The sequence below is a fragment of the Panthera leo genome, chromosome C1 (genome assembly GCF_018350215.1).
Source record: "Panthera leo isolate Ple1 chromosome C1, P.leo_Ple1_pat1.1, whole genome shotgun sequence".
Lineage (NCBI taxonomy): Eukaryota > Metazoa > Chordata > Mammalia > Carnivora > Felidae > Panthera > Panthera leo.
This window is the reverse complement of record NC_056686.1, coordinates 17,413,914-17,432,505: the sequence shown is the minus strand read 5'-3', so window position 1 is coordinate 17,432,505 and position 18,592 is coordinate 17,413,914.

Sequence of the window (18,592 nt, the reverse complement as noted above, 5' to 3'; positions counted from 1 at the left end):
CGTCTTACCCAGCGACACGGCAACCCGCTGACGAATGAATGGATAAGCAAAATGCGATATCGGCATCCAATGAAATACCATGCAGCCTTTAAAAGGAGGGAAATCCTGACGCATGCTTCTACGTGGATGAGCCTTGGGGACATGATGCTGAGTGAAACGAGCCAGTCACAGAAAGGCAAATACCACGTGATTCCACTTCTAGAGTAGTGGGATTCGGAGAGCTAATGGAATGGAGGGGCACCCGGCTGGTTGAGTCAGTGGAGCACGCAACTCTTGATCTCCGGGTTGCGGGTCCAAGCCCCACGTAGGGTGTCGAGATTACTTAAAAATAAAATCCTTTGAAAAAAAAAAAAAAAAAGAAAAGAAAAAGAAAGTCAAATGGAGGTTGCCAGGGGCTGTGGGGAGAGTTTCGGTTTCACAGATGAAAAGGTTTGGAGATGGATTGCGGTGAGAGCTGCCCAGTGTGAATGTATCGAACACCACTGAGCTGTATGCTTAAAAGTCGTTAACATGGTACGTTTTAGGTTTGTGTATTTCGCCACAGGAAGAAAAATTGGAAAAAAGGGGCAAAAGAAACCAACTTCCCTAATCGGCTTTTTTACCTTCACCACAATCTAGAAGGTAGATATAGCCACTCTACACTTGATCTTAGCCAAAAGGCAGAGAAGCAATAGATATACCCACTCTACAGGGAGGGAAGCTGAGGTCAAAAGAGTGAAGATTCACGGGGGGAATCAGGGACAGCCAGATCCGGAAGCAGCTCTGTCAGGCTCCAAAGCCCATGCTGTTGTTCTGCCCGTACCCAGCACCCTGAACCTGGAGGATGAAGAGCATCAGCTTAGAAAAGGAGGGCAGGGCCGTGTGTGTGTGTGTGTGTGTGTGTGTGTGTGTGTGTGTGTGTAGGGGAGGGGGCACTGGAAAAAGAGCTCAAATGGAAGCCTAAGGCAGGACTGGTTCCAGAACTGCAGGCACATATGAGGTAAATAGCTGGGGTGAGGTCAACCGTGGCATGTGGAGAAGCCTGGACTTCCTCCTTCCTCCCTTCCCCCCATTTCCCAGATGAGGAAACTGAGGACCTGTGTCTTACCCAGGCCTCCATAATACAGTGGGCAAGTGCAGGAGAGGGCTGAGGCAAGAAAGAAGGGGGACCCAGGCTGGGCAGCCACTGCCACCTCTCCCTGTCCCCAGACTCCCCCAGGACCACCCTCCCACCCCCACCTCCAGGCTTGGCCTGGTCTCCTGATTTACAGGTGGGAGTGACTCAGGCCGGGGGCCTTCTCTAGTGGCCCCAGTCCCTGGACCACAACGGAGCTCTGGGCCTCTCAGCTGTGATGTCAGTGGGCCCTTCCTTCCTCCCACATCTGCTTGAAAGGTCACCTATTTTAAACTCTATCTCACCCCACCCTGTCCCTCCCCCCCCCCCCCCAACCAAAGAGGATGACTTTTTCTAACCTGTGTCAACCACTCAGTTCAATATCCAAACAGCTTCCTCCTCTGGTGCCCATCACTGGGGCCTCCACTTCGAGAAACCCCCAGCAGATTCCCCAGGTGATAGAAGCCCACCCTACCTGCTTTTCATTTAATAAACAATCTCCTGTGAATCTACTGCATGCCAAGCACTGTCCTGGGTCCCCAGGGAAAGATCCCTGGCCCCCACCCCACCCCCGGAGCCTTACATTCTAAGACAGGCAAACACACAACAAATAAAGAAGTCAATAAATACAGTAACGGGATAATTTCTAAGCATGACCAGTGCTGTACAGAAAACAAAACAGGCAAGATGTTAGTGTCCTAGGGGCTAGAGTACGTGAGTGGTCAAGGAAAGCTTCTCCGAGGAGGTGACAAAGATCCAAGGGAGAGCATCCCCAAGGAGAGGAAAATAGCAGGTGCAAAGGCCTTTGGGTGAGAATGGGAAGGTATGTTAGAGAGCAGTTTTCAAAGTGAGGTCCCCCCAACCAGCAACATCACCTGAGAACTAGTTAAAAATGGAAATTCTGGGGACTCCTGCCTGACTCAGTCGGAGGAGCATGAAACCCTTGATCTCGGGGTTTTGAGTTCGAGCCCCACATTGGTTGGGTGATCACTTAAACATAAGTAACTAAATCGCTAACTAAAGAAATAAAGTGTAAATTCTTGGGACCCCCCCCCCAGATCTACTAAACCCTTTTAGGGGTGATTGGTGATTCTGATGGACCTTCAGCTTTGAGGGTCTCTGCGGTAGAGCTCAGGGGGAAAGCCATGTGTGCTCTAGCGTGCTGACGGGGAGAGGGGTAGCCCTGACCGTTAGCCTCACTCCTGCCCATCCCATTTACTGCCTGGCCTCCCCTCCTGGACCCCTGTAGGCAAGGCTGAAGGCCCTTCCAAGGCTCCTCATTGCCCTCTGGGAGGAAATTACACCTCTCAGCTGGGTTTTTGATGCCCCTCAAGATCTGCTCCTAAAACATAACTCCGGACTCACTTCCTTCAGGAAGCCCTCCCTGGTTGCCTAATCGGGGTGAGGGACTCCTCTCTGCTTCCACCAGCCAGTCTCCATGCTTCCCCATCATTGTATTCATCACCATAGATTTGATATTATCCGGAGGTAATTGATATTTGATATCAATTTGATAGGTTTATTGAGGTGTAGGTGGCACACATATAACATCGTATTCGTTTCAGGTGTACAACATAATGATTTGATATCTGTATATATTGTGAAATAATCGCCACAATAAGTCTAGTCAGCACCCACCACCTCACATAGTTACAAGTTTCTTTCCTTAATGAGAACTTTTAAGTTCTAGTCTCTTAGCAGCTTTCAAATATACAATAGACTCTGATAAATTAGAGTCACCCTGCTGTCTGTACATTACGTCTTCAGAACTTATAGCTGGAACTTTGTACCTTTTGACCCCCTTCACTCAAGTTCCCTCACCCCCCGCCCCCAGGTTGGTTTTGAAATGAATTCCTTTCTATTTAATGATTTAGACAATACGTGAATATGTGCTTATTTTAAATTTTTGGACACACAGGCAAGAGTACAAGACCTCCTTCTCACTGATGCTAGTTTGGTGTCTATTGTATTTTTCTGTGCCCCGCACACATCCATATAGACGTACAGAAGTTTAAGGTTCACTTTGTGTTTATTTTTTCCACATGTCAATGGAATCTTATGGCTAAGTATTGTTCCAAAACGTGTTTTCTTTACTTAGCAACATCTCGGGGGCCACCTATGTCAGAACATGGAGACCTACCTGTTTAACTCCTGTATAGCATCCCAAAGTATGACTGTACTGCGTTTTTAGTCCTGCTTCCCTGTTATCTGTATTTCATGAGGCTCGGATCCCCCCCCACTCCCACCCAGGATCTTTCCAATCTTGGAGAAACTGCCCCTCCTAAGGCTAGCTAATTCCTAGAGATAGCAGACAATTTGCCTGAGAACGGACCTTTCATATACAAACAAACCGATCTGGAGCCCACACCCCCAACCACCTTATCTAACTCTCACACAGCAAGTCAGTATCTCCCCTGCCCTAACTCACCCCAGGGCCGGGTACTGGATAACTAAGCACGATCTGATAGCCCAAAGCCTGCCGACATCATTCAAGCTCGAACTTGCCTACCCTAGCTCGCCCATTCCTTACCAAGGAAACCACAGCCGAGGTTCATTCCTTCTGCCTCCCCACGGACCCTGGTGCTACCGCGTGTGGCCTCGTGTGGTGTGGTGCACCCCTTCTCTTTGGAATTATAAGTAATAAAACGTCTTTCAATGGCTGTGGCCTCCCTGTGTTGGCGCTCAGTCACCTCTATACGTTAAGCCCCAGGTACCGTCAAAACACTGGATGATAGACATTTAGACGTTTTCAGTTTTTCACAGTTAGAGAAAGAGCCACAACGACCATCTTAATAGATACCTCTTTGGAGGAACGGCCAGGTAGTAATTACCTACTTCCTCACTGATCGCCTCGGGCAATGTCCCTCCACACTCAGCCCCGCCCCCCCCCCTTGCCCTTGTCCATTTCACAGCTATTGAGTCACAGAATAATGAGACTCAACCACAGGGGTGGCCCCTGGAATAGTTTGAGCACCAAAGATGCTCCACAATACAAAACATCTCCCTCCTCCCACCAGTCCTCCCTGACCCCTGAACTTCCTGTTTGAAACTGAGCATCACCTGGTCCAGAGAGATTTCCCCCGGAAAGTAGAACATATCAGCCAGAAAGTCAGGGAGGGCTCTGTCAGAATCATGCCACATGGACAGAACACGGGGAGCTTCTGGGCTGGTCAACGCCCGGAGATCTGGGGAGAGTGGCCTGGAGAGGACACAGAAGCTCCGTGCTCCTTTTCACATACCTTGCCCCACACATCTCTTCCATTCGGCTGTTCCTGAATGATATCCTTTTATAATAAAGCAGTAATCTGCTGATACTGTTGACCCTGCCCACTGGAAAACAATGGGCTTCCTGAAGCTTCGCTGCTGGGACTCCTGTGGGGGAGGCCGGCCGGCCGTGGGGCCTCCCCTCCTCAGCTGACACAGGGCTGCACCTCAGCCTACATTTGGCTCCCCCAAGCTCTGTGGAGATACTGGTCCATCCAGGTGAGGCTGTGCTTTGCATCTCTTTGGCTTTTAAGATATTTAAATATCTCCCTATCTCCCATCCCACTCCAAAGACTCCATTAGAACATGGAGAAAGAAGGAGGGAAGGGTGGGAGGGAGGAAGGAAGGAAAGGAGGGGGTGAGGAAGGAGGGAGGGAGGGAAAGAAGGAAAGAGGGAGAGAAGGAAGGAAGGCAGGAAGGAGGGAAGGGAGGAGGAAGGAAAGGGAGGAGGGAGAGAAGGAGGACAGAGGGAGGGAGGGAGGGAAGGAAGGAAGGGAAGGGAATGAAGGAAGGGAAGGAGGGAGGGAAAGAGGGAGGGAAGGAAGGAAGAAAGGGAGGAGGAAGGAAGGAAGGAAGGAAGGAAGGAAGGAAGGAGGGAGGGAAGGAAAGACCGTGGTTTTGGGTCAGAAGACCTGGACAAGTCACCTCACGTCTCTGAGTTTTGATTTCCTCACTTCTCAGAGCAAATGCCAGAATATATGTAGCACACATAATAGTGAACTAACGTGTGTAAAGTCCCTCAAGCATAGATGTGCTAAAAACAAAAGCAAAACAACAGCAAGGCATGCTGTGTGTTCGCCACGTGCCTGCCCAGGAAAGAGCCTGGGCTTCTCTGTTCTCTGGCCTCCACTTGGATTTGGCCAATGAAGTACCGGCAAAAGACTGGTGTCAGAAGGAAGAGAGAGGTTGGGTATTTATTGCCCCGTCTCCTCCCTCCCCACTGGCTGGGTTGACTGCGCAGAGTTCTTCTACCTAAGACCACACTTCCTTTCCTGCAGCTACCCCTCGCCCCTCCAGGCTCCGGAGGCCAGGGCTCCCTGCTGTAGTCCTGGGTGCCCCTCCATCCGTACCAACCCCTTTAGGGATTAAGGCCCTCCATTAAACTCTCTCTCCAATGACCCCTTCGGCCTCCTGGAACCTTGGCTGATGCAATGAGCCAGTTTCCCTATTTTTATCGAGGTGCTCTCTTGTCTGCCCCCCACCCCAGCTGCAGAAAGAAGGTTCCTGTATCCTGAAGGATAGACCAGTCTTAGGGGAGTCTCCAGAGGGGTGGAGTGAGACCACCCTTGGGCAGAGGAGCCTGGGAGAGGATTCTTGGCAGAGCAGCCATCAGAGATGCCTCGGTGCCCCAATTCTCTTCCTGAATTTTGCAATAGCAGGGTCTTGTCCGCCCTTCGTACCAGCCCAGGTGTCCAGGCTCTGGGAGCCTGACTCACACTAGTAAAATGAGCCAGGACCAATGGCTACATCAGCTTATTCAATGATCCTGAGAAGGATATGGGCTGAGCAGGAGGATTCTGAGGTCAGCTGGTGAGTAGGCTCTCCTTCAGGAATTAGTGGTAATAAAAACAGTCACCAGATACTGAGCACCTACCAAATGTCTAGGCGCTGCGCTGGGACTTTCATTCCTCCAACAAATAGTCAGTAATTGATGTCGGGTACCATTCCAAGCCCTGGAGATAGAGCAATGAACACATACACAGGGACGCTGCCCTCTTGGCGACGGGCATCTGTCATCCTGGCTAGTCCCTGACTAAGGATATTGAGGTCCAGAAACTTGCTAAAGGCACTCACTGGTAAATGGTTGAGCCAGGATTTGAACCCAGGCCTCCCCACAGGAACTGTCATCTTTGGAAAGTCCAGGAGGATCAGGGAGTATCGTGGGAAGCACAAAACCCAACTCAGGGAGAGAGGACCTGGGAGAAGGAGGCGCTGATCTCGGGGGGAGGGGACACGGGGCTCCCATCTGTATTCCAGCTGCCTGCGGTGACTAAAACATAGGGTCAGGGGCCCACGGTGACACAACCAGGGGAGGATGCTCTGTGAAACGGTGCTCCTGGCTTTTGCTCGTTTGTAATTTCCTTCTTGACGTAAAATTTGTGAGTCATGGTCTCAGAACTTGTCTAGTTTCACAATCCACAGAGATGATTGCAGACGCTGTCGTGACTCCTGCCGGCACATTCATTTTTCCCTCCCGGTTTGGGACATCGGGGATTTATTTTGGAAGCTCGGTGGAAGCCAGGCAGGGAAAGGTAAGCACAAGACCTCGTGTGCCACTCAAGGGGAGTGTCGTGCCAAGGCTCCGGGAATGCTGAACGGCTGGCCAGAGCTCCGTCTCCCCGAACGCGAGCAGACATCCGCCTAGTTGAACACCTACTGTGGGCAGACGGTGGATTAGGCAAAGGTGGGCAACGGTTAAAACCACAGACCACGCTCTGAGCTGACAATGGGGAGCCTGCCTGGGACCCTCTCTCTCCCAATCTCTCTCCGCCCCTCCCCCGCCCAAATAAATAAATAAATAACCCGAAAAACCATAGACCCTGGATTCACTGGATCCAAGTTCTAGCTCCACCACTTTCTGGCTGTGTGACTTCAGGCAAGTCTGTTCACCTCTCTGAGCCTCAGGTTCCTCCTTGGTAAAAGAGTGGGAATAATGGTGCCTTCTTGACAGGGCTGCTATGAGGATTAATGAAGCAACACATCAAAATGCCTCGAAGGGGACACAGCGCGTTGCAAGCGTTACACACAGTGTGAAGGGTCAGTCCCATTGGGGAACACAAGTCGGGAGACAGGCACGTGAATATGCGCACACGTATTTGTACGCGTGTAGTAATAAGCGAATTGTAACACAGGTGGGGGCTCAGGAAACCAGTTTTGCCCCTCCCCGCTGCCGTCTGGCATTCACACAGCACACCTGGCCACCACAGAGAATCCCTTAGGATCAATCCCCTAGGTCCTCACCTCTTTGAGGTCTCTGTTCAAATACTGCCTCTTTTTCCTTTTAATTTTTCTAAATGTTCATTTATTTTTTGAGAGAGAGAGAAAGAGAGACGGAGTGTGAGTGGGGGAGGGGCAGAGAGAGAGGGAGACACAGGATCCGAAGCAGGCTCCAGCTCTGGGCTGTCAGCACAGAGCCCCACGTGGGGCTCGAACTCACAAACCCCCGAGATCATGACCTGAGCTGAAGTCACTTAACTGACTGAGCTACCCAGGCGCCCCAAAATATTGCCTCTTTAGAGGATGCTCTCTAATTGCCCAATTGAATTAGAAACATGTTCTTCCTCTACCTCATCACTCCTCTTATTTCCATCATAGAACTTACGCGGACATTTTCCCATTGACTTTTTTGTTTGCTTGCTTGTCTAGGATCAGCCTCTCCCGTACAAAAGTAAGTTTCCAGATGAGCTGGAGCCTGACATCCCCGTCCCTCCTCGATTCCCAAAGCCAAGTACAATGCCCAGCACATAGTAGATGCTTAAAAAATACTAGTTGAGGTGGCGCCTGGGTGGCTCAGTCGGTTGAGCGTCTGACTTCGGCTCAGGTCATGATTTCGCGGTCCGTGAGTTCGAGCCCCGCGTCGGGCTCTGTGCTGACAGCTCAGAGCCTGGAGCCTGCTTCGGATTCTGTGTCTCCCCCCTCTCTAACCCTCCCCTGCTCACTCATGCTCTGTGTCTGTCTCTCAATAATAAATAAACATTAAAAAAATTTTTTTTTAAATACTAGTTGAAAGAACAACTAATAAATTCCATCTTCCCAGGAGTTGTCTTCTGGCGACTGTACCTGCTTTCCCGAAGGAGGGTCATGGAGGCTCTGGAGGCAAGAGGTTTACATGTTGAGCCTCAAGCGTGCCTGTGTGGGTCACCGAGCTGGCCCCACTGTGCACCTGAGCCGTGCCCCCAAGAGTGAAGGGATGAGGTGGTGATTGATTGTCAGATGCGGCAGTCAGAGCTGTCTGCCCCCACCCCCTCCTGGTACCACATGGCGTAGAGACAGCATTTGTCTGTGGCAGGAGGCCTGGTTCCCAATTCTATCCCTGATTCGTGGGGAGACCGTGAAGGGGCTGCTGCGCCTCACTTGGCCGCAGTCTCCCATCTAGAAAACAAAAGGGCTAGAAGAGATTGGAGGGTTTGCTTTTTGGTTTCTTTTTAATACCTTTTTTTTTTTTTTTTTTGAGAGAGAGGGAGAGCACAGGGGGTGGGGGGAGAGAGAGAGAGAGAGAGAGAGAGAGAGAGAGAGAATCCCAAGCAGGCTCCATGCTCAGCAAGAAGCCCAACGCAGGGCTTGATCCCAAGATCCTTGACCATGACCCCAGCCAAAATCGAGAGTTGGACGCTTAACCAACTGAGCCACCCAGGCGCGCCCCCCCCCCCTTTTTTAATCTCTCTCTCTTTTTGTTTTTAGCTTTTTGGTTTCTTTTAAACTGAGATATAGTTCACGTGCCATAAAGAATCAAAAGTTTTTTAACTTTGTTTTGTCACAGAATATTTGTTTCAGACATTAAATTTTATATGAAGGTCCAATGCATAAACAAGGTAAGAGCGGGGTTGTTCTGGGGGGGGGGGAGGGGGCGTGGCTTGAGAACCAGGTCTGCTTAGTGTACCCCTTGCTTCCACCACCCTGCCCCCTCCCCTCCCTCAGTGGTCCCTGAGGCACTTCCATGGGATCCCAGGGCTTAGAGGAACCCGGTTTGAAAACCACTGGACAAGAGGCACTGTTTAGGGGCCCTCCAAGGTGCAGGAGCCCTGGGGGGTGGCAAGGGGCCCCTGCTCTCCCAATTTGCAGATGAGAGTTGTTCCTTGAGCCGCAGTCCAGCTGCCTCCCAAGGGTCATGAGAAAGAAGGCAAGGGCAAGCTCGGGGCGCCGGAAGCGGAGCCGGCCAGCTGGGAGGCAGTGACAGGCACTGGTACCGTGGCCTCCTGGATGGGCTGGTGACATCACAACCCCAGGAAGCAGCTGCCCGAGAGGCCCTCGCTGTCCCTCAGTCCCCCTCTGGGAAAATCAACCGCCAGCTGTTGTAGTCCTTTCTCACTGGCTTGCTGTTCTGGATTGTCTCCTCCTGAATCATGATCTTCAGCCCCAGCAGCAGCCCCTTCCTCCCGTTAAACGATCTCCTACGAACCAGGACCGCACTGCCCTTACAGCACAGCTCGTGATCACATGAACTCTCTTATATCATTTAATCCAATCGTCACCTCCGTGTTATGAAGTAGGGACCAGCACCATCCCCGTTTTACAGATGCTGAAACCGAGGCTCGGAGGGGCAGGCCAGATCGCACCAGGCGAATACCCGAGTCAGGATTTGAACCCGGTTCTGTCCAACTCCGCCTATGCTCTTTTCATGAATTATCACATTGTCAGTGTCAAAGCAAAACAATGCCGGGTGGAGAATTCTTCACACAGGGCAAGGCGAGGTTATAAATTTCAAACCCAGTGTCTTCTATTAAGGATTATACCTGGCCTATTACCCAGGCCTTCTTAGGAAACCTGGCAAGGGCTTACCCCACTGCCTGGCATTCTACAGATGTTAGCTATATATTAAAGAGTACACGTAAGCATGATAAAGAAATAACATAAAATAAAATAAAATAAAATAAAATAAAATAAAATAAAAATAAAATAAAAATAAAATAAAAATAAAATAAAATAAAATAAAATAAAAATAAAATAAAAATAAAATAAAATAAAATAGAAAAAAAAAGATGTTAGCTATAATTATGACTCTCTCCATTTTGCACAGAAAGAAATGGAGGCTCAGAAGAGTGAAGTCATCCATCCAGCCCATAGAATAGATATGTGCCAAAGCCAGGTTGGTGAGACCCCAAAGTGGAGGCTGTTTCCCTTAAGCCTTGAATTTCTCAGCCAGGATTATCCACCTGCTCAAACCCTGTGTTCGTCTTCCAGGGCTGCTGTAACCAAACAACCACAAAGTTGGGGGCTTCAAACAACAGATGTGGATTCTCTCACAGTTGCGGAGGTGGGGAGTCCAAAAGCAAGGTATCAGCACGGTTTGTTTCCTCCAGAGCCTCTGGGAAAGAATCCTCGCCTCTATGCCTCACTTCTAGCTGCAGTGGCTGCCAGTAAAGGTCAGCGTTCCTCGTCCTCGGGCCTTGTGACTCCAATCTTTGCCTCAGTCTTCACTTGGCCTTCTTCTCTCTGTGTCTCTGTGTCTCAGATCTCTCTTTCCTGTCTCATAGAAGGACGCCAGTCCTTGGACTGAGGGTCCACCCTAAATATAGGATGATCTCATTTCGAGATCCTTAACTTAATTACACCTGCAAATACCCTATTTCCAAACATGGTCACATTCGCTGGTACCACGGTTAGAACTTGAGCACATCTTTTGGGGGGACATAATGCAACATGCCACATCACCACCACCACCCTGGCTCAGCAAATCTTCGTTGAGCACACCGTGCCAGCCCTGGGCACAGCAGGTATATTGCATTCATGGTGCCCGTGGTCTTGTGGGACAGGCAGACAGGCACAGGTCATAGTGGGATGGTTTTTTAACCAAGCATAGAGGGGCGCCTGGGTGGCTCAGTCTGTTAAGCATCCAACTTCGGCTCAGGTCATGATCTCACCGTTCGTGAGTTCGAGCCCCTGTCGGGCTCTGCGCTGACAGCTCAGAGCCTGGAGCCTGCTTCGGATTCTGTGTGTGTGTCTCTCTCTCAAAAATAAATAAACATCATTGCACTGTAGGCTAACCAACTTGGACGTAAATTAAAATAAAAAAATAAACATTAAAACAATAAATAAATAAACCAAGCATAGAAATAAAGACTATGAACCACAAAAGATGGCAAGTAATAATGTCCAGGATGGAGAAAGAAGGGAGCACGGTATGTGTCCTATCAATCAATAGATATTTATTAAACACCACATACAAGATATTTAGGGAAAAAATATATATTTGAAGAAAAGCAGCACAGAACTGAAGAATGAGCCCGAACTTCAGCTTTGGAGGCAGAAAGAACACAAATGCAGGCTTTAACCTGTCTGTGCCTCAGTCTCCTCATTTGTAAAATGGGAATACTAATAGTGTTTGCCTCACTGTCATTATTATATTTAAGTGAAATCTCTCAGGCATCCAGTCAGCAAATATTTACTGAACCCTTTCTATGTGCCATGAGGGACTAACAAGACTCCTGGCACCAAAAACACTTACTGTCCATTCTTATCCTCTTTCTCCCAATTCACAAGTTAGGTGAAAGTTCAGGACAGAAATACAAGAGAGGTCACAAGGCAGGACAGGCTCAGAGCCAAGAAGAAAGCACGGGATCCGTGTGTTTAGGAATAGTGAGGACACGGCCAGGAGGTCTGCAAACGCTTTTCCTGGGGAAATGGGCTTGGAATCAGACCCTGGAGGACAGATAAGAGGGGGAGGAGGGAAGATTCTGTGGAGCAGTGGTGGTGGGGAATGTAAGATTGGGGGTGAGGAAATCAGCTGGTAAGAAAAGTAGGTTTGGGCTAGATCCTTTCTGCGGCATTCTGGGCTTTTGGGTGGGGGTCAACTGGCGCACCACTGAGAGAAATTTTCTAAATCCAAAAGAAGCAATCAAGGGTAAGCACAGATAAGAATGTTTTCAACCATATCACAAGTGTTTGTGTTTCTTTAAATTGTGCTCCAAAGTGAGTATCACTTTTTCTGCAGGGCATTTCCTGTATGGAATAGTTCCATAGGTTCCCGCTAAATTTCACTCGGGTGCCTTTCCTACTCGACAAGGCTTTCTGAAGGAAGGGGCTGTATCTTAGCCAGTGCCACCCTGGTGCCTCGCTCAGTAAGCACTCAATAAGCATTTCATTGAGTGAATAAATACTTCTATAATTCTATTTTGCACGAGAGCATGAAACTTTGAGCAGCGTGCTAAAATGAATGTTTCCTGGCCTGGGGCAAGTATAATACTGATACGCACAACCCCCAAGCCAGGCAGGACTGTTCAGTTGTAGACAGCTGCTAGAACGACCAGCCTGGAATCTAGCAGGACAGAGCCACACAGAGGCCTTGCTAAACTAAACTTACAAACTCACATAAGTTGAGGCGGTGTTGCTTTAAACTCAGCCAACCAAAGGTGGATGCAAACGACTTTCTTTAAACAAGCCAGCGGCTTGAGACTTGAAATAGAACAGAAAGGGAATTCACAGGACTCAACCTTGTCTTCTGGCTGGAGCCCTTGAGATCTGGGGATGCTGGCCAGGCTAATTGTGTGTTGAGATAAGAAACGGCAGCCTTCTTTAAGGTTTATTTTGTTTTTGGAGCCACCAGATCCAGTGGGCGGATCATGCCTTGAAATAGAAGCATCTCGAAAAGCCTGTGAATCATTTCTTAGTGCCGGCCTGCAAGGTTTCATATCCTGTTCTCAGTGTTACCTTGGGTGCTGTGAGCGTGTGTGTGCGTGTGTGTATTGTTTTCGGGGTTGTTTGCTTAGGATTTGGTTTTGAAACTTTTACTTTCTTTTAATAGCTTTTTTTTTTTTTTTTTTTTTTTAAGCTGGAAGAATTTTTCAAATGGTTTTTGCGAGAAAGTTCAAACCCTGGAATGACTAAGTCTCTGGAAGAATTTGGACTTTGTGAGGGGAATTTGTTGGTATTTGGTATGAATCACCCAGTCACTGATTTCTGCAACGAGAAGATCCTCTGGAAAACTTTTAGGTCAGCCCCTTCAGTGCACACATGGGGAAACTGAGGCTCGGGGAGGGAGAGGGGTTCAGCCAAGGCCACACTGCGTGTCAATGGAAGAGATGGGACTGGAATGTAGATCGGACTCCTGGAACCAGCTTCGGGTTTGCAAACAAGCTGTCATGCACACAGTCTACGTCGAGGTGGGCACAGCTTCAAGATCGGGAAAGGAACAGAAAGAGAAAGAGAGTTCTGAAGAGTCATAATTCAAAGCGTACAGGTTAAAAAAAACAACAAAGAGTATAGATTTAGAAGGGGCAGAGAAGCGAGTATGTGAAGGTACTCTACGTGCATTACCCATGTTTAATCCTCGCCAGATCCCATGAGACCAATGGTTCTCAACTTGGGTTGATTTCGCCCCCCAGGGAACTTTTGGCAAGGTCTGAAGACACTTTTGTTTGTCACAACTTAGGAAGGGGATTTGCTACTTCATCTCTCAGGTAGAGGCCAGGGATGCCGCTGAAACTCACAATGCACAGGGCAGCCCTCACAGCCAGTGTCCATAGTCCCAGGGCTGGGAAGTGCCGTGGGGAGGACACTCACATCTCTATCTCCGTTTAATGGCTGAGACAGCCTGAGGCTCATGTGGTCTTGGGCAAATTCCTTAACCTCCCTCTGCCTCATTTTCCACATTTATAGCATGGAGACAGCAGCACTAATGTCAAGGATTATGGTGATTAAACGAATTTATATTTGTAAATCACTTAGAGCAGTGCCTAGTACATATCAAGTATTATATGAGTTTTTTGCTAAAAAAAAAAAAAAAAAAGAAAAGAAAAGAAAAGAAATAAATTGGTCCAGCACACACAGAAAATAAGTGGAAGAATTGTAATAAAAGCCTAGGGAACATTTAAGGGCATGGGGGCTGGAAGATGGGAGACCTTCCGGGGGTGCGAAGTTTTGCGAGCAGGTGAGGCACGTGCATGGCCGTCCAGGTGACAGCTTACATCCTCGTGACCGTGAGGTTTTCCTTCTCAAAACTGCCACCTTAAATGCAACTTCACCTTTTCATGTTAAAATGACACGCACTGTTAAACAGGAATATCTGAGGCAAGTCTGGCATAGCGAGCCACTGCGAGCCCTCAGCAACTGCCCATGATAAACTGGCTGATGGGTTCCTTCTCGGCAAGCTGGGCTGCAGCTCCCCGCAGCAGGCCTGAACCACCAGTCATGCCCCAAACCCGCTGGCACCACCTGAATCAGGCCTGCCTTCTGGACCAACCCCGCTCCCTACCCCGGCTTACACCCCACGAGAGGACCTGTGCCTGATCCTCCCACCTTCGGCTCTGATGGTCCTTTTACCCGGCCTGGGGCCCAGTCCCTGCTTTTCCACTTTGACCCTCTAATCCTGTCCTCAGTCAAGGGACAGATTCCTCCACTGGCTCCTGATACCCGCCAGCTCTCTGCGTGGTGGCCCAGGACTACCCGCTCAGCCCAACTCTCTCAGCGAGGGCTGGACTCTGGGATGGACACTAGGCACCCATGTCTCCCCCCTGTCCGGGATCCACCCTACGGGCCCATTCCTTACATCAACCATTTACCGAGCATTTTGAGATAAGTGCCTTACGTCCGTGCAATCGTCCTCTCCAGCTGTGCCCCACTCTCCCATCTGCAAATCTCACCAGCCCAAAATCAAAGTATTGGCAGGTGAGCGTTTCCTTCTGGAGGCTCTAGAAAAGGATATATTTATTTCCTCGCCTTTTCCGCTTTCTAGAAACTGCTGACATTCCTTGGTTCATGGTCCCTTCCTCCATTTTCAGAGCCAGCAACGTGACACTTCTCTGGCCCTATTTCCGTTGTCATCTCTTTCTCTGCCTCCCTCTTCCACTTTTAAGGACGCTTGTGATTACATTGGACCCAACAAAATAATCCAGGATACCCTTTCTATTTTAAGATCAGCTGATTAGAGGGGGTGCCTGGGTGGCTCAGTCGTTTAAGCATCCGACTTCGGCTCAGGTCATGATCTCACGGTTTGTGGGCGCGAGCCCCGCGTCGGGCTCTGTGCTGACAGCTCAGAGCCTGGAGCCTGTTTCAGATTCTGTGCCTCCCTCTCTCTCTGCCCCTCCCCCACTCATGCTGTCTCTCTCTCTCTCTCAAAAGTAAATAAACATTAAAAAAAAGATCAGCTGATTGGCGACCTTCTGCGACCTTGACTCCCACGTGTCATGTAATATATGCTCAGATTCCGGGACACAGACATCTTTGGAGAGGCCATTAGTCTGCCAGCCACATTAACCAGCAGGCAGTGGTAGGTAGCACGACAATCCACACCCGCAGACACTCCTTACGCAGACAGCTGCTGCTCAGCCCTGGCTGATCTCATCACGCGTGAATACGGGTTCAGTATGGCTACATCTACCAATATTTCAAATGAAGCAGGAAAACTAGAGTCTCAGGTGAAATTTTCCAATCTTGAAATCATTTGGCAAGGCCAAAAAAAAAAAATTTTTTTTTTTTCTTTTATGGGCCAGATTTGGCCTGAGGCCACCCAGGTGAGACCTCTGGATCCACCTTCACCCTATCAGCCGTGGGGAGACGATGAGCTGTTCTCTGGCATTTACAGGCTCTGCAGGCTCTGGGGTATGAGGAACAAGCTGGGCCTGGAAGTGGGAGGGAATGTGGTCAGGAGCCTAGCGGGTACTGGTGGGGATTCCTCAGGGGAAAGTTTGGAGGGAGAAGGGACAAACCATTTCCCTAAGGGACCAACCATCACCTGCAGGAAGCAGCGGTGCATCAAAGGGCACAGGAAATCAGGCAGAGACTGACCTGAAGAAATCAGCCAGAGTGAGGTAGGCTTTATGCCTCATGACTTCAGAACAAATTAAGCACACACTTTCTAATTTCAAAAGGTATCGGTTCTTCCCTTCCCCTTGAAAAAAAAAAAGAAAAAAACCTAGCAATACTGGCTGGCTGGGAGGAGACTGGCAGGCTGGGGGGATGGCAGGAAGCGGGGTGAGAAGGAGGCTTTCACCTTACGCCTCTTCATGCTTTTTGAATTTTGAGGCAGGTGTGTTACCTATTTAAAACATTAAATTGAAATCCTTTTATACATTTTAAAATGGTTTGACATATGGTAGTTTATGTTAAAGGTAAAAACATAAATGCAGTTGTCATGGCGACTCTACTGTACTTCCATGAAGATGGTATATGTGACCTCAGGGCAGAAAGATTTAGAAATGGTGAAATGTTAATCAATTTGGCCAGTTACTTTGGACCTGCCATCGTAACTGACTGATGCTTCTCCTGGTCCTCACATACCAGGACTTCGATAAACCAGACCGGAATCAGTCTTTCTGTCTTTCTTTCTTGAAGTTGTCTTTTTAAGTAATTTCTACACCCAACGTGGGGCTCGAACTCACAACCCTGAGATCAAGAGTTGCATGCTCCACCGACTGAGCCAGCCAGGTGCCCCCAGACTGGGGTCTTCTTTAGGTCTATTCTATTCCATTCTAAATGGCAAAAGGCAGGGCACCTGGGTGGCTTAGTCAGTAAAGCATGCAACTTTTGATCGCGGGTTGTGAGTTCACAGCCCATGTTGAGCCTAGACTTTACTTAAAAAAAACAAAAAAAAGCCAAGAAGCTAAGGCTTTGAAGTCAGTTGGCTTGCCCTTTCCACACTGGGTGACCTTGAGCAACATGCCAAACTTATCTGAGCCTCGGTTTCTGCATCTGCAAAGTGGGGGTAATAATAATACCAGCTTCAAGGGTTGTGATGAACATTAGTGAGTTAATGTATGCAGAGGACCTGAAACAGAACAAAATCAGCATCCATAAATGCTGACTCAAATTATTTAACTACTTTTACTACCCTCTTTTAACCTTGTTTCTTTTGAGTGGGGAATTGTTAAAACCATAACAACTTAGGCAATAACAATGTAGGCAGTCTAAAATGAAGTGAATTTAACCCCTGGTTCCCCAAATCCTTACAACCACCCAAGGGAGTATCATTGTCTCTATTTCACAGGTGAGAGAACTGAGGGTTGGAGGAGGTGAGCAAGTTGCCCAAGGACACTGAATGTGGAGATGGAGAAGATAGAGGCCTGAACCAGGTTTTCAAGATTCCAGATCCCATGACTTTCCATTCAAGTCTGTTCTATGGTGTGATTATAAAATAACAGGGTTTGTTAGTTTGGTTTGGGGACAGTCCCTCCCCCACCATGGCCCCAGATCCAGTAAACTCCAAGGTGGGGGTCAGGTCAGGTCTCTGGCTCACATTCTGGCCTCAGCTTTGGAGCCAAGTTCCTTTCTCCCCTGGGAGGGAGACAGGGTTGGGGAGAGGGTGTCAGAGCATGGGGGCTACCACACATGACCTTGGGCCAGCTGCTGCCGGAGCTTTCTCACGGAGGAGGTTCTCCCAGCATCCCGAATCTGCAGCCTCCCCCTGACCCTTGCCATCTAAGAAGTCGTTGTTGCAGCTCGAAAACATGTCTGGCACCAAACTGGTGAGTTAAATGTCCCCAGAAAGATGGAGGGCACAGCCCAAGCAGCCTTTATCAAGTGTGAGAGTCCAGAGGTCAGCGGCTAAGCTCGCACGTTTCAAGCCTGGCTCCTTCACTTCCTAGCTGAGGCCTCTGCTTCACCTTTCTGAGATTTCCCCAGCTGTAAAATGAGGTAACGGTAGGATCTATCATAAACATTGTTGGGATACTTTTCTTTTTTAAAGGAGCTTTATTGAGGTATAATGCACATGCCATAAAACTCACCCACTTTAAGTATAAGTCTATGGTATTTCGCACATTTACAGAGTTGCAAAACCATCACCACATCCATTTTAGAATATTTTCAATCAGCTCCCTTCCCCCCCCCCCCCAAAAAAAAAAACCCTGTCCCATTAGAAGTCACTCTCCTTTTGGGGCATCTGGGTGGCTCAGTCGGTTAAGCGTCCGACTTCAGTTCAGATCACGATCTCACGGTTTGTGAGTTTGAGCCCCGCGTCAGGCTCTGCGCTGACAGCTCAGAGCCTAGAGCCTGTTTCAGATTCTGTGTCTCCCTCTCTCTGACCCTCCCCTGCTTGAGCTCTGTCTCTCTCCCTCTCTCAACAATAAATAAACATTTAAAAAAAAAAGAAAGAAAGAAGTCACTCCCCTTCTTCCTCCCAGCCTTATGCAAACACTAGTCTACTTTCTATCTCTATAAATTTACCTTTTCTGGAAACTGCACATAAGTAAAATCACACTGTGCTCCTCTGTGTCTTGTTCCTTTCACTTAGCATAATATTTTTGAAATCTACCTATGTGTTGCATATATCATTACTATATTCCTTTATTTATTGCTGAATAAAATCCCATTCTATGGAGGTATATCTGTTTATCCATTCATCAGTTGATGGACATTTGGGTTGTTTCACTTCTTGGCTACAAGGAACAACGTGGCTATGAGTATCTCTATACAAGCCTTTGGGTAGATGTATGTTTTCATTTCTCGCCTACAAGAATTGCTGGGTTGGGGCACCTGGGTGGCTCAGTCGTCTAAGCATCTGACTTTTGGTTTTGGCTCAGGTCATGATCTCATGGTTTCGTGAGTTCAAGCCCTATGTCGGGCTCTGTGCTGGCAGCATGG